This window comes from Limanda limanda, chromosome 21 (genome assembly GCF_963576545.1).
Source record: "Limanda limanda chromosome 21, fLimLim1.1, whole genome shotgun sequence".
Lineage (NCBI taxonomy): Eukaryota > Metazoa > Chordata > Actinopteri > Pleuronectiformes > Pleuronectidae > Limanda > Limanda limanda.
Genome location: NC_083656.1, coordinates 14,407,559 through 14,419,502, shown reverse-complemented (window position 1 = coordinate 14,419,502; position 11,944 = coordinate 14,407,559). Strand labels below are relative to the sequence as shown.

The window sequence follows — 11,944 nt, the reverse complement described above, 5'->3', positions numbered from 1 at the left end:
TGTAAGTTGTCAACGCCGCAGTACAACTTCGCGCTTCGTCGGTTCCAAATTCTTAAAACAATCCTTTAGCAAGTTCTGAAGGATTATAAAGGATTCTCTGTTGTTGATCGGGCAAATGCATTCTTCAGTTTTTAAATTGATAAAGACATATAATACTGGTTTACATTTGAGTTCAACAGAGAAAGTTATACATTCACATGCCTCGTCAAGGCTATTGTGAATCACTGACCATTTACAACCAGGCACTAAAAAGCTTAATATCATTAAAGATAACACCAGGAAGTGCACATTTACGATATGTTGACAATATAAGGATTAGTGATTTGTGCTCCAACTGAAGAATATTGTGAAAATTATTCTGTAGCTCTACTAAAACATCTAAATGCAGAAGGACATAAGGCAAGCCTGAAAAACTGCAGTTTGTTAAAGTATAAGTTTGTTAAAGTATAAGTTTGTAAAAGTATAGGTTTGTAAATGTAAAAGATCAATTTTAGGGCATGTGATCACAGCAGAGGGCAGTCCCTCTCCCCTAATAGAGTAACAGTAATTCAAAGATTCCTAAAACTGTTACAAAGAAATAAATGATGTCATTCCTGCGAATGAATTTGAACTATGCTGTCCTCGAGGAGTCCCTCAGCGCAATCGCACATGGGCTTAACAGCATATAGCAAAGTTATATAGACTGATGACACGAGAAAGCTTTCACTGACTTGAAACTGACCCTACAAACGACTTCGACTTTATGACTGCCCGACGACCCTGACCGACCTTTCACACAACCAGATGACAAGAACGGGGGAGTAGATGACGTCAGTGTTACTCCCTGATCAAGGGGGGTAAACAGAGACGTGTAGCATTTTTCTGAGCAAAACTTGATCCCAAATGCTATGTGTATGATGCTATCGTTAACATGCTATTCTGTTGGAAATGCCTAACATCACTGTGAAAAGATGTAATGTTCTTAACCCAGCTACTCTTCTTCCAACAGAAGGAGATGGTGAACAACATAATTGTGTAGTAACAATAACCTAAGTTTGTTCCCCCAGACCACACTTACAGGAAACTACGTTGCAGAATCAAGATTTACACTGTTTGTGGATGGATCAGCGTCTCGCAATTCAGACACAGGAGCAAATCAAGTTGGTTTCACTGTGGTAGCAGCACATGATACATTGATTGCACGACCTCTCCCTGCTTCCCTGTCGGCACAGGCAGCAGAGCTCACTGCTCTCATTGAAGCATGCAGATTGGCTAAAGGGAAAAGGGTTAACATCTACACTGACAGTAGATATGCATTTGTAAAGTACATGATTTTGGCACGATTTGGAAACACAGAGAATTCCTTACACCATCAGGCAAACCAATTGCACATCATGCTCTAGTGTCTCAGATCCTTGATGCTGTCCTCCTCCCCAAACAGGATGCAGTATGTAAATGTGATGCTCACACCTCTAATAATGACCAAGTATCACAAGGAAATGCCAGGGAGGATGTAGCAGCAAAAGCATTTGCTCGCCGGCTCTATCTTCTTCACACATTCTCTTACAGGTCGACCCCACCACCCCCACGGCTGACCTACAAGAACTTCAACTTAGAGCAACAGCTGAAGAGCGTGGACTTTGGAAGAGAAGTGGTTGCACACACACACATGGGGTGTGGGTGGGCCCTGATGAGAAACCTTGTTTGCCAAAATATCTGTTTCCTCATTTTGCAAAGTAAATGCATGGGAAGGATCATGTTTTAAAAGGATCGAAGATGGATTTAATTGAGCTAACACCGAGTGAGGGGAAAAAATATTGGTTGGTTATAGTTGATATGTTTTCTGAAAGACAGAGCTGCCGTAGCTAAAGCGTTGATCACTGAAGTTATTCCCAGATGGGGAATCCCAAGTAAAATCAGCAGTGAAATGTGACTCCATTTGTTAGTGCGGCACTAAAATAATTAAGAAAATATTGGGGCATTGGACCTGTTAAAAGACAATTGCCCTCAACAATTCTCTTTGAAGATGAAATGCAACGTTATTATTCAAATCTCTCTTCTGCCTTATCTGCTATCCACAAACAGGTTAAAGACGCACTCCCTAAACTGGCAAGTGGACCACTTCATGGCCTGAAGCCCGGCAACTTGGTGATAGTGAAGGACCTAAGGCGGAAAAGTGGGTGACACAGACGCTGGACAGGACCGTAACGTCGCTAAGAGTCCCAGAACCAGAACATCCACCTTCTGCACCCACACTGAATAATTAAAACAAAGGATCGTTGAAGAGGGGGCAGTGCTGACCAGCACAGCTGTTGGTAATAGTTGCCTCGGAGAATCACATAATACACACACAGCTGAGTCGGAATGGCAGTAGAGGAACTGTTCTCTTAATAATGACTGTTAACTCTTGGTACAAATTTATTTTTTGGACCATTCAAACCAATCTCCCAGGACAGTCTGTTTTTGTGGGTTTCAAGCATCCGATGCAATATAATGATTTGTTTTCCTTTGAAGCTACAGAGAGTGTTTGCTCGTATCAACATGCCACACTTCTTTTAGCACGTATGTCTCCCCCACACTGCACCTTTATACTTACAGTTTGGTTAATGTAGCCTCCATGGGCTTTATGGGGCATGCCAGCTGTGTCCCTATGGTTTGTTCTGCCAGATGACACACCAATTAGATCTACAGTGACGATAATATAAGATGTGTTTCCCCTCCCTGACTGGTTTCCTCCCCAGAACCCTTTTGATAGTGATGAAGAATGTAATGATGTTGTGATGTCTGTTTAATCTGCTTTTATCAGTCCTCCCTCCCATTTGAAGACGCACACCGTCCATGACAAAGGCAGTTTGTTTTACATTACAGTGATGATGATGCATTTTGAAATCCTGGTGAATTGATGTATTTGATTTTTTTCATTCTCTTAAGTTGTCAATAAATGACAAAAAGGAGGGAAATGTAGTAGAAAATTAACTAAGCAAGGTTGAAAAAGTATTTTGTATTTGGAACAGTAAGTGTTTGAAGCTTCTCAACAGACTTTTATGACTTGTATTTACATACAACAGATGTTTGATGACTTGAGCTGTTTTCTGGTGGGAACTGTTTATGACGTCAATACAGTGAGACCTTTTGCGACTTAATTACCCATCAAAGGAAGGAGTGTATGTCCTCTTATCACCTTAGGAAACACATGTGAATCAGCTGTTGTGTTTAGATTCCTCTCCTTCCTCCACCTATGGGAACCTGTCTGGATTGGTTCAAAGAGACAGCCCTCAGCCCTCCTATATAAGACCCTTGTATTTGACTGTTCTTCATCTTCACTCTGAGACCCTTGCGGTTTCCCTGTGTTGATCCTTTCTGCAGAAAGCCCCTTATTAAATACACGTAGATAACTTTGTTGTTTCCAGCCTCTTGTATCTCCAGATTTCCATCACAGTTCTTACCTTTAATAATAGAAATAACATGGTAAACTAACATGTCCTTCAGGGTGGTTGCCCTTCGCGTAATATCAGATCACAGTCAGGGTGAAGGAAAACACATGAAGCTTTAACGTGTCATTGCTTACAAAAATAATGTAGAATGTTTGCATTTTCCTTGAAGAAATGCGGAAAAATGTAATACACAGTACTTGGTGATGGAAAATGGCAGCGAGCGTCCGAAAACCGCTTTCTGACACAGACCATGTCATATGGGAAAGTTATGTGGTGTGCCAGCTAATAACTAAGATGCTAGAGAAAGGACTTATTCTGCACCACTGTCGCACACTGGTCTGCCTCTCTGTCATTCATGCTACACGCAGATGCTCTGGCCCCCCCCTCACAACCTTAAGATAAGATCCACCTTCATATTTATCACATTTACACCACGGTGGTGTGATTGTTAGCTAGGTTGCCTCAAGGTTCCCAGTTCTGTGGTTCTCTGGTTGTTCGGGCTTTGTACTATTTGTTTATAGACTCTACATTGACCATGGGTTTGAATGTGAGTGTGAGTGGTCTGACCTGTTGTGTTTTTGTTGACCCTGCAATGTGTTGACGACCTGTCCAGGTTGTTTCCTGCCTCTTGCCCCATGTCAGCAGGGATTGGCTCCTGCTCCCTTGATGACCCCGGAGCCGTATAGATGATGGATGGATAACCTATGGTTAACCCCTGAATTTAGTCTCGATGCTCCCTTTTTTTCCCCAGTTTGGATCTATTCAGTTTGAAAGTTTGTTCCTTTTCTGCACCCGTCATGTTCCCCAGTGTTTTCTGTCCATGATCCTGAGTTTTACCCACGTTCCTGCTGCTGGAAGTTTGAGTTTTTCTCTGTGTCTGCCAACCTTCAGACGCCGTTCCCCTGCCTGTTTGATTAACCATGCTCGTCTGCACCCCCGGCCTCATCCCAACACCTGGAACAGAGAATAGTGGCTTTATTTCACTTCTGAGTAACCTCAAAGAAAAATAGTTTTTCGTTGAGCATTAAGAAACAGCTGGTGCATATTCACAGGTTGTGTACTATAACGGGAGAATAGGGCGCAAGGACGGTGATGAATGTTTTCTTTGCCCTTGCACTCTATACATCAACTGTTCCACTTTAGCTGAACAATAAAAAATTTTGCAAAATTTGGTAGACAGTGCTTGGCTGGTGGCCATCACTGATATTTTAAAAAAGTCTCCTGTTCCAATTTCCTAATTTTTCCAATATTCTCTTTTAATTAATTTATTAAATGTTGTTTTTCTGTTTCAACCATTATTTTGATGTTTTAACTGTTTGTCCAGGATTTTGCTAAAATGTGTTCCCACCCTAATTACGTGTTAGTCTCAGGTGATGGCCGGTGGCTGTTCAAACAATGGGGCAACCTTTGAATATACAGTTCCCCTCAAGAAAATATTGCTTTCATCTTTAAAAAAAAAAGAAAAAAATACTAACAATTATTGAAACTAACAATTTAGTAGCACTTCAATGGCACTTACTTATAGCACTTTGTAGTTTTGCTTTATTTTGAAGAAACTGTACTTTCTTGATTCTTGTTGTCCTGCGTCTGTACCCTCGGGGGTTGAATGCACTTAGCTGTGGATAAAAGCGTCAGCTAAATGAAATGTAATGTAATGTAATGTAATATTTGCCGATGTCCTTTCAAAACAGGGATTGGTAAATTCCGCCTCTTGCTTGATTTGATTGGCTGCCAGGTGTGATGTTGACGAGAAGCGATTCCGTGCCTCAGGCTGAACTTGTTCATGTGGAGAAACACGAGGCAGGGTGCATGAAATGAGTGCAGGCCAGGCATGCTGTACGATATTTTAAAAAGGTAGGGAAAAACCTTTAAAAAGTGGTTTTGCTGGTGATACATTTCTAGCAGTGTGTCTCTGTCTGATCTGCCCTTTTGACAAATGTATTTAAATGAATATATTTATCTTTTTCTTTATGTTGTGAGAAACAATGAATCTGTGAATCGACTCATCTCAAGAAGCTTTATGTTTATATTCATGGTTTATCGAGAGTTACGAGAATCCAGATCTTTCCTCCTCTGAGTAATTTTGATTGGCTGCCTGAAATGATGATTAGCAAAGGGGTTTATCAATCTGTCTATTGAGAACCAAATTGGTGGTTAAATCTAACACTCCACTGGTATAGAATCATGTGAATAATCACCGGTGTGTGTTTGTTCGTGCATGGTGTTTCTGCCAATCTGCATTATCATTATGCATACTTGGCAGAGCTGAGAAGTTTCAGTTTTATGAATCTGAAAGCGCCTCCACAAGCCTTTGGAAAGGTGACTTAACAAGACAACACCAAACAAATGTTTCCTCCTCCCCGTTTTCTGAGCCAGGGAATTACAAAATGTACCATGACACTGACATATGCTGCTGTTTTTCCCTGGCTGGAAAATGGGGCTGTTATTTTTCCCCCATCGATCTAAGCATTATTGGCCCTGATTCATAAATCTCTATTTTGAAAAAAAAGAAAGAAGACATAATCTGTCACTGTAGAACGGATGAAATGCTTTTGAAGGCAGACATTCGTTTCTAGGACAGTGCATGCATGTATGTGTGTGTGTGTGTGTTTCAGGAACATTGCTACTTATTACTTTGAATTAATCCAATCTTTATTAATAAATTGAAATGGAAAGATGCATAGTAATCTTCTGCAGTTGACTTGGTTAATACTGATGATGTTCTGTGTCAAATGTTGATTGCTTCGGAGCTGTGCTGATGAGGAGAGTGATGCAAATAGAAATGCACAGACAGCTTTGTTAGGTTATAATGTGAAATGTGCATATGATTAATGTAACCTGCATATAAAACAGTCGTAATGTCTGAACAAAGAATGTTTCTGCTGTTCCTACAGGAATCAATGTGTAAATGTGACAGAAACTCTTGCTCATTTCATTTTACTGGCAGTCAGTGTGAATGTGACAGACATGTCATGGGTGTTTAACTGCTTCACTTCCATTGTGTGTTCCTTATTGTGTCATTAAAATAGATTGTGATCTTTGCACATGCAGCCTTTACCATTATTTGGACGTTTTGCCATTAACAGGCTGAAATGTATCATTGCAATTGCAGGAAGTTGGGGGATCTGCAATAGACAAATTAAAGCCTGCACATCGACACAGTACATTCTGACTTTTAGTTTCTCTCATAAAATACAGAATCTATTTTAATTGGAAAAATGTATTGCTATAAAAATTCTTGGAGACATTCATGTTCCCCACAGGATGAGTCCTGCTGAATTCACCGTCTGACTTCATCTCTAGAGCCACCATGACCGTGACATTTTCGGCTTTTGGATGGATGAACTGTCTTTAAGTAAGGACATCAAACTTAAGAGCACATTCACACCTTCCTGCTTTGATATGGACTACAGATCATTGTCCAGCCCAACTGCCCAAAATTTGGTCCGAGCAAAAGAGGGAGTCTCAGTCCAGATCAAACTGTACCATGGTTCGCCTGTAATGATGACAGGATCTACAGAGTATTGTACAAAAATGTTTTGTGCTGTCTAAATTGCAACGTGAAACCAAAACTTAATATATCAAATGTAAAAAAAGTAACAAAGACAGGAACCTTGGTTTTCTACTAAGAAGGAGTATAAATAACTGATCCCTTTAGTTGAATTTAAGCGTAACTTTCCTTACATTTTCCAACACTTTAGCTTTTGAAAGAAATATCTGCCGAACTTATGATTCTCCCATCAGTCTGAACTGTACTTAAATACCATCAACAATAGAGCCAATATGGGGGTACATGTTTTCTTTGCATGTGTATGGACTAACAGAATTATGGAGCACCCTTGGTTGCATTGCATAGCAACTATATTTCTAAATAAATTGCCATGTTTGTAAATGTAATCTATACCACAATGCACAACTATAAAAAAGCAAAATGATGACAGGTTTGAATTTTATCAAAAATTATGATGAAGGAATATTGGCGGGTAAATCTGAGGAGGAGTTTGACTGATACTGAGAAGCTGATCAAATAACCATACATCATTTAAATCGCACATAAAGGTGAAAGGGTACTTTTGTTGCATTCCTGAGAGAAGATTTTGCACGAGAGATGGATCCATTGTGTGACAAGACGGCCTCAGCCTTCACTCATTGCTGAGGCAGGGGCTGTGTGGAGCCAGCGTGAGATCCAAGAGCTGCGGTCGGACCAAAGTTCAAAAGAGTAATTTCAGCTCCATTTCCTCCAGAAGTGAAAAGCCAACTTATCTCTCCCACTGTTAGGTGACCTAGCTCCTCTAAACCCTAACAGCGCTGTGAGGGATCAATAAACATTCTGACTTAGAGGAGGAAGAGGAAAATAAGAAAAACGGCAGAAGCAGCAGATTCGTTTTATACATTTTCAACAGAGGTGCAAGGTTAATATTAGATTTTTAATTAGTAATAGCTATAATTAATATGAATAGGACATGTGTGTCTGTGTGTGTGTGTGTGGCCCCGTGGCTAACATGCCTTACTACTATATTATGCTATTCCAATCTGGGGTCCTTTTGCCGAGCTGCTGAGCACCTGCAATTATCAAGGCATGTATGTGTGTGTGTGTGTGTGTTGCCATAGTGATGTGTGTGTGTGTGTGTGTGTGTGAGTGTGTGTGTGTGTGTTGGAGCAGAAGTGGAAATGATTCATGCTCTGCTCTAATTTGAAGTGGTGAGTTCTTGTATCTGGGCTCTGTTATTGGCAATCGATGAGCTTCTATGATGATAAAAAACAGAATTGTGAATCTATTTGGCGTTCTCTCATGCTGTAAAAGAAAAAAAACACACATATTCCTCAGCAAAGAAACAAGCAAAACAATATTCAGCCCCTCAGCCAAAAAAGCACCTCAGCCCCTCGTCTCACATAATCCTCCATCCAGCCTGTTTCAGCAACAGATGCTCAACCAGAGAGGGAGAGAAAAAATATGTGCGAATTTGTTTTTTGAGAGTCTGCAGTGCCGCTGCATCCTCTTTTATTCAGTATTCTGCTGAGTAACTTTATTTTGCATGAGGTTACAGCAAACTGTAAATTCACCCACGCACTCGCACATAATCAGGCATAAACAAGGCCGAGCTGGAAGGAATGAAAGCCGAGTAGCCAATAATCTGCAACAAACGGCTCCACTTCACCTCCACAGGAGAGGGACGGCCGAGGACTGACTGGCGGCTGTGTCTGGCAGCCGCTCTTCTCTCTACAGGCCAAAATTCACTTTTCACTACAAGTGCAAGTATACAAAAATCCAACATTATCCTCACAATTACTGTTCATTGAACTTAAACCATGTACAACACACAAATTAAAACAAATGAGTTAAATGAAATAGAAATTCATTATATTAAAACTGAGCTGAGCTAGAATGAATGGTCTACTGCTGTGTTCTCTTCATACCCACTTACTTGCACTATAATTTCTATATAATATAAGGCACCTGCATGAACCCACACACACAGGTTCGCTCATCTGTCCTTCTTAGGACCACTGACCTTAGTCAGGACCTCTGAAATGACTCATCAGGACCAGGCTTTGGTCCCCATGACGGGTCCTGATACGGTCAGTGTTTATGCAGGTCCTGAAGAGGTAACAAAAATGAGTACACACACCCTGCACCTATAAATGCTCACCATTGTTGTCCTGTGGATTTGGATAAAAGCGTCGGCCAAATGAACAAGTGTAAATGTAGAACAATATTTACTGCTCTACTACAACGTATTTTCGTGGGTCTTTGTTGACAGTAGGATACGGGCTCATGGTGGCCTCATCCTTTCATTAATGCTGTAACAATGTAGAAATTCATCTGCTGGTTCACACTGTTGCCCCACAGCAAGATGGTTTCTGGTTCAAATCCCTCTTATCTTGGACCTTGGTCTTTCTCAGTGGAGTTTGCATGTTCTCTCCATGGTTGTGTGGTTCTCTTCTGGTACTTCAGCTTCAGAGTGCTTGACATTATAAAGTGGGAGGACTTCTTTGACTTTTTGTGTGTTGTGTTTAATTATTGAAGATATATATAACCTAGACTCAGGAGCCTGACTCTCTACTGTAATTATTAGACCTTTTTCACGGAAGACAATTTCACTCTTCTTAGCAGGCAAAGCACAAGTGGAACTAATGGAATGAGCAATGGCTCAGTTCCATTATTGGTCCCACCGAGCTTTGTTCAACAGACTCTCTCAATCTGCTTTCTTGTCTGTAATCATGTCATTATAGACACTTCATGGTCTGCAGTATAGTCCAAATATAATCATAATAATAACTTAATTTGTATAGCACTTATCTGAACAAGGTTAAAAAGTACAAATGACCAGAACTGTCTCAAGATTACCCATCAACCCATTTGAAAAGAAACAGTGGCAGTGTAGTTTTTTCCTGTTATGATGTCTCAGAAAATTTAACGTGAAGCCTTTATCCAGCAGTTTTTCTGTTCTGCAGCTTGGCCTTTATACAGCAGTGGAGTGAATACCAATTAGGATTCACATACTTGAGCAATGGTGCTGAACTTTTACAATGTGACGTGGCAAACACCAGATTATATAATCTGTACATTTCTATGTAATATGCATATAAAGATTGTATGAATCTGGTCTGGGTGAGTTGTTAGAACATTACATGTCATTTAGGGATCTGGGTTTAATACAAAAAAAAGAAAAAAGGAAGGAAACACAGCTTTTACCTGTAGCTCTTTATACTCCGAGTCAACAAGTCTTTGACGTTCAACTAAGTGGATCAGATAGCAGTTAGGGCACTAACTGGCATTCACATTTCACTGGCTGCAGAGATGGGCACTTCATCTTCCACTAATACCATCTGCAAGCACTGGCATGTCGCCCAGAGCAGGACGGATGAGCGGCGAGGGTGTGTATGTGTGTGTGTTTGTGTGTGTGCGTGTGTGTGTGTGTGTGTGTGTGTGTGTGTGTGTGTGTGTGTTGGAAAGTGACAGTGAGTTGATGGCTAATACATTTTGTAAGCAGGTAAGTGAGCTGATTTAATGAGGATATGTTCATATACAGTGTTGGGAAGGATACTTTCAAAACGTATTCCGTTACAGAATACAGAATACATGCCCAAAAATGTAATCTGTAACGTATTCCATTACATTAACTAATCTGAGTAACGTATTCTGAATACTTGGAATACTTCCGGTTTGTATTGCATTTTTTAAGTGTATGATTGCGGCGTTGTTCTCTCTCTCCGCCGATGCGGCGATCGCTTCGGCGTCGAGTCTATTTTTTGCGCTTGACGCGAGCGTATCGCTCTAGGAAACACACTGAAAAATGATTTTAAACGATATTGATGACATTTTATATGATATAAATGATAAAGTATGCATCCCATAGTTTGTATTCCCCTTCTGAGTTTTAATTTTACCAATTTTACCGATCACATTATTAAATGCCCCCCTCTGCCCATCCACTACAGACACACAAGCAGTCATAAAGATAAAAAGAGAGGGGGGGGGGGCGGAGAATACGTAATTTACCCTCGACACCCGACATTGAACGGAGCAAACAGCGGAGAAGTTCTTGAAGATAGATGACATTAAATTGGGACGCTGTTGCAGTTAATGTTGGAGCAACAAGTGACCATATGCTTTTATACTACTGGGTCAACGGGTGATATTATCAGCGCTTCACGGCGCTTCAGCGTCCGGTGTGAACCCGGCGTGCCTCGCTGGCCTCCTGCAGAGCCATGACAGCGGAGCTCTGGAAGCGCAGGTCGGTCTTCTCTCACCAGGCGCTGGAAGGGCAGCTTGCCGATCAGCAGCTCCGTAGATTCCTGGTAGCGACGGAACTCTCTCAGAGCCTCGGTCCCGGGCCTGTGTCCCGAGCCGGTCGCGGTGAGGCTCTTTCACGCCGCCGGGGGCCCGGGCGCTCTTACGGCAGCCCTGGTCTCCAGCTGCTTCCTGGGGGCTTTGCCGCCGGTGGATTTACGAGAGAGTGAATAAACTCGAGAAGTACCATCATGTAATCCACTGATTTCAACAATGTAACTGTATTCTGAATACCATCTATTTATTTTGTAACTGTAACGGAATACAGTTACTCATAATTTGTATTCTAAATACATAACGCCGTTACATGTATTCCGTTACTCCCCAACACTGTTCATATATTACATTTACATTTCGAGCGCACAACATAACAGCAAGTGTCCTCATCCACACACACTGTTGAGAACCTTTATTTCAAACTATAAGTAATAGCTGCAAAATTCGAGAGCGCATGGCTGTGAGAGCAGAGATGCTGACAAGTGTTGGCCAGCACTCCCTCGTTATTGGGAGAGCTGAGAGGAACAAAATCAACTCTGGACCAATGTTCATATCCAGCTGTCTCGTCATTTATCGTCACCAGTTGTGGTTAGTTTCTATTTGCTTCCTTCATTAACATTTCATTGCATTGAGGTGTCATACATGCTTTATTACCTTACCGTACCTGTATTATCAGGGGTCAGAGGGAGATTATGTTTTAGGGTTACCAGATGCATAGGGAGACAAAAAAAACTATTTT

The 11,944-nt window shown here is 41.2% G+C and overlaps 1 pseudogene; it reads right to left on the bottom strand.

Moving 5' to 3' along the window:
- Positions 1–11,107: 11,107 nt before the first annotated feature.
- LOC133028280 (histone H3-like) lies at positions 11,108–11,468 on the bottom strand (annotated as a pseudogene).
- Positions 11,469–11,944: the final 476 nt, after the last annotated feature.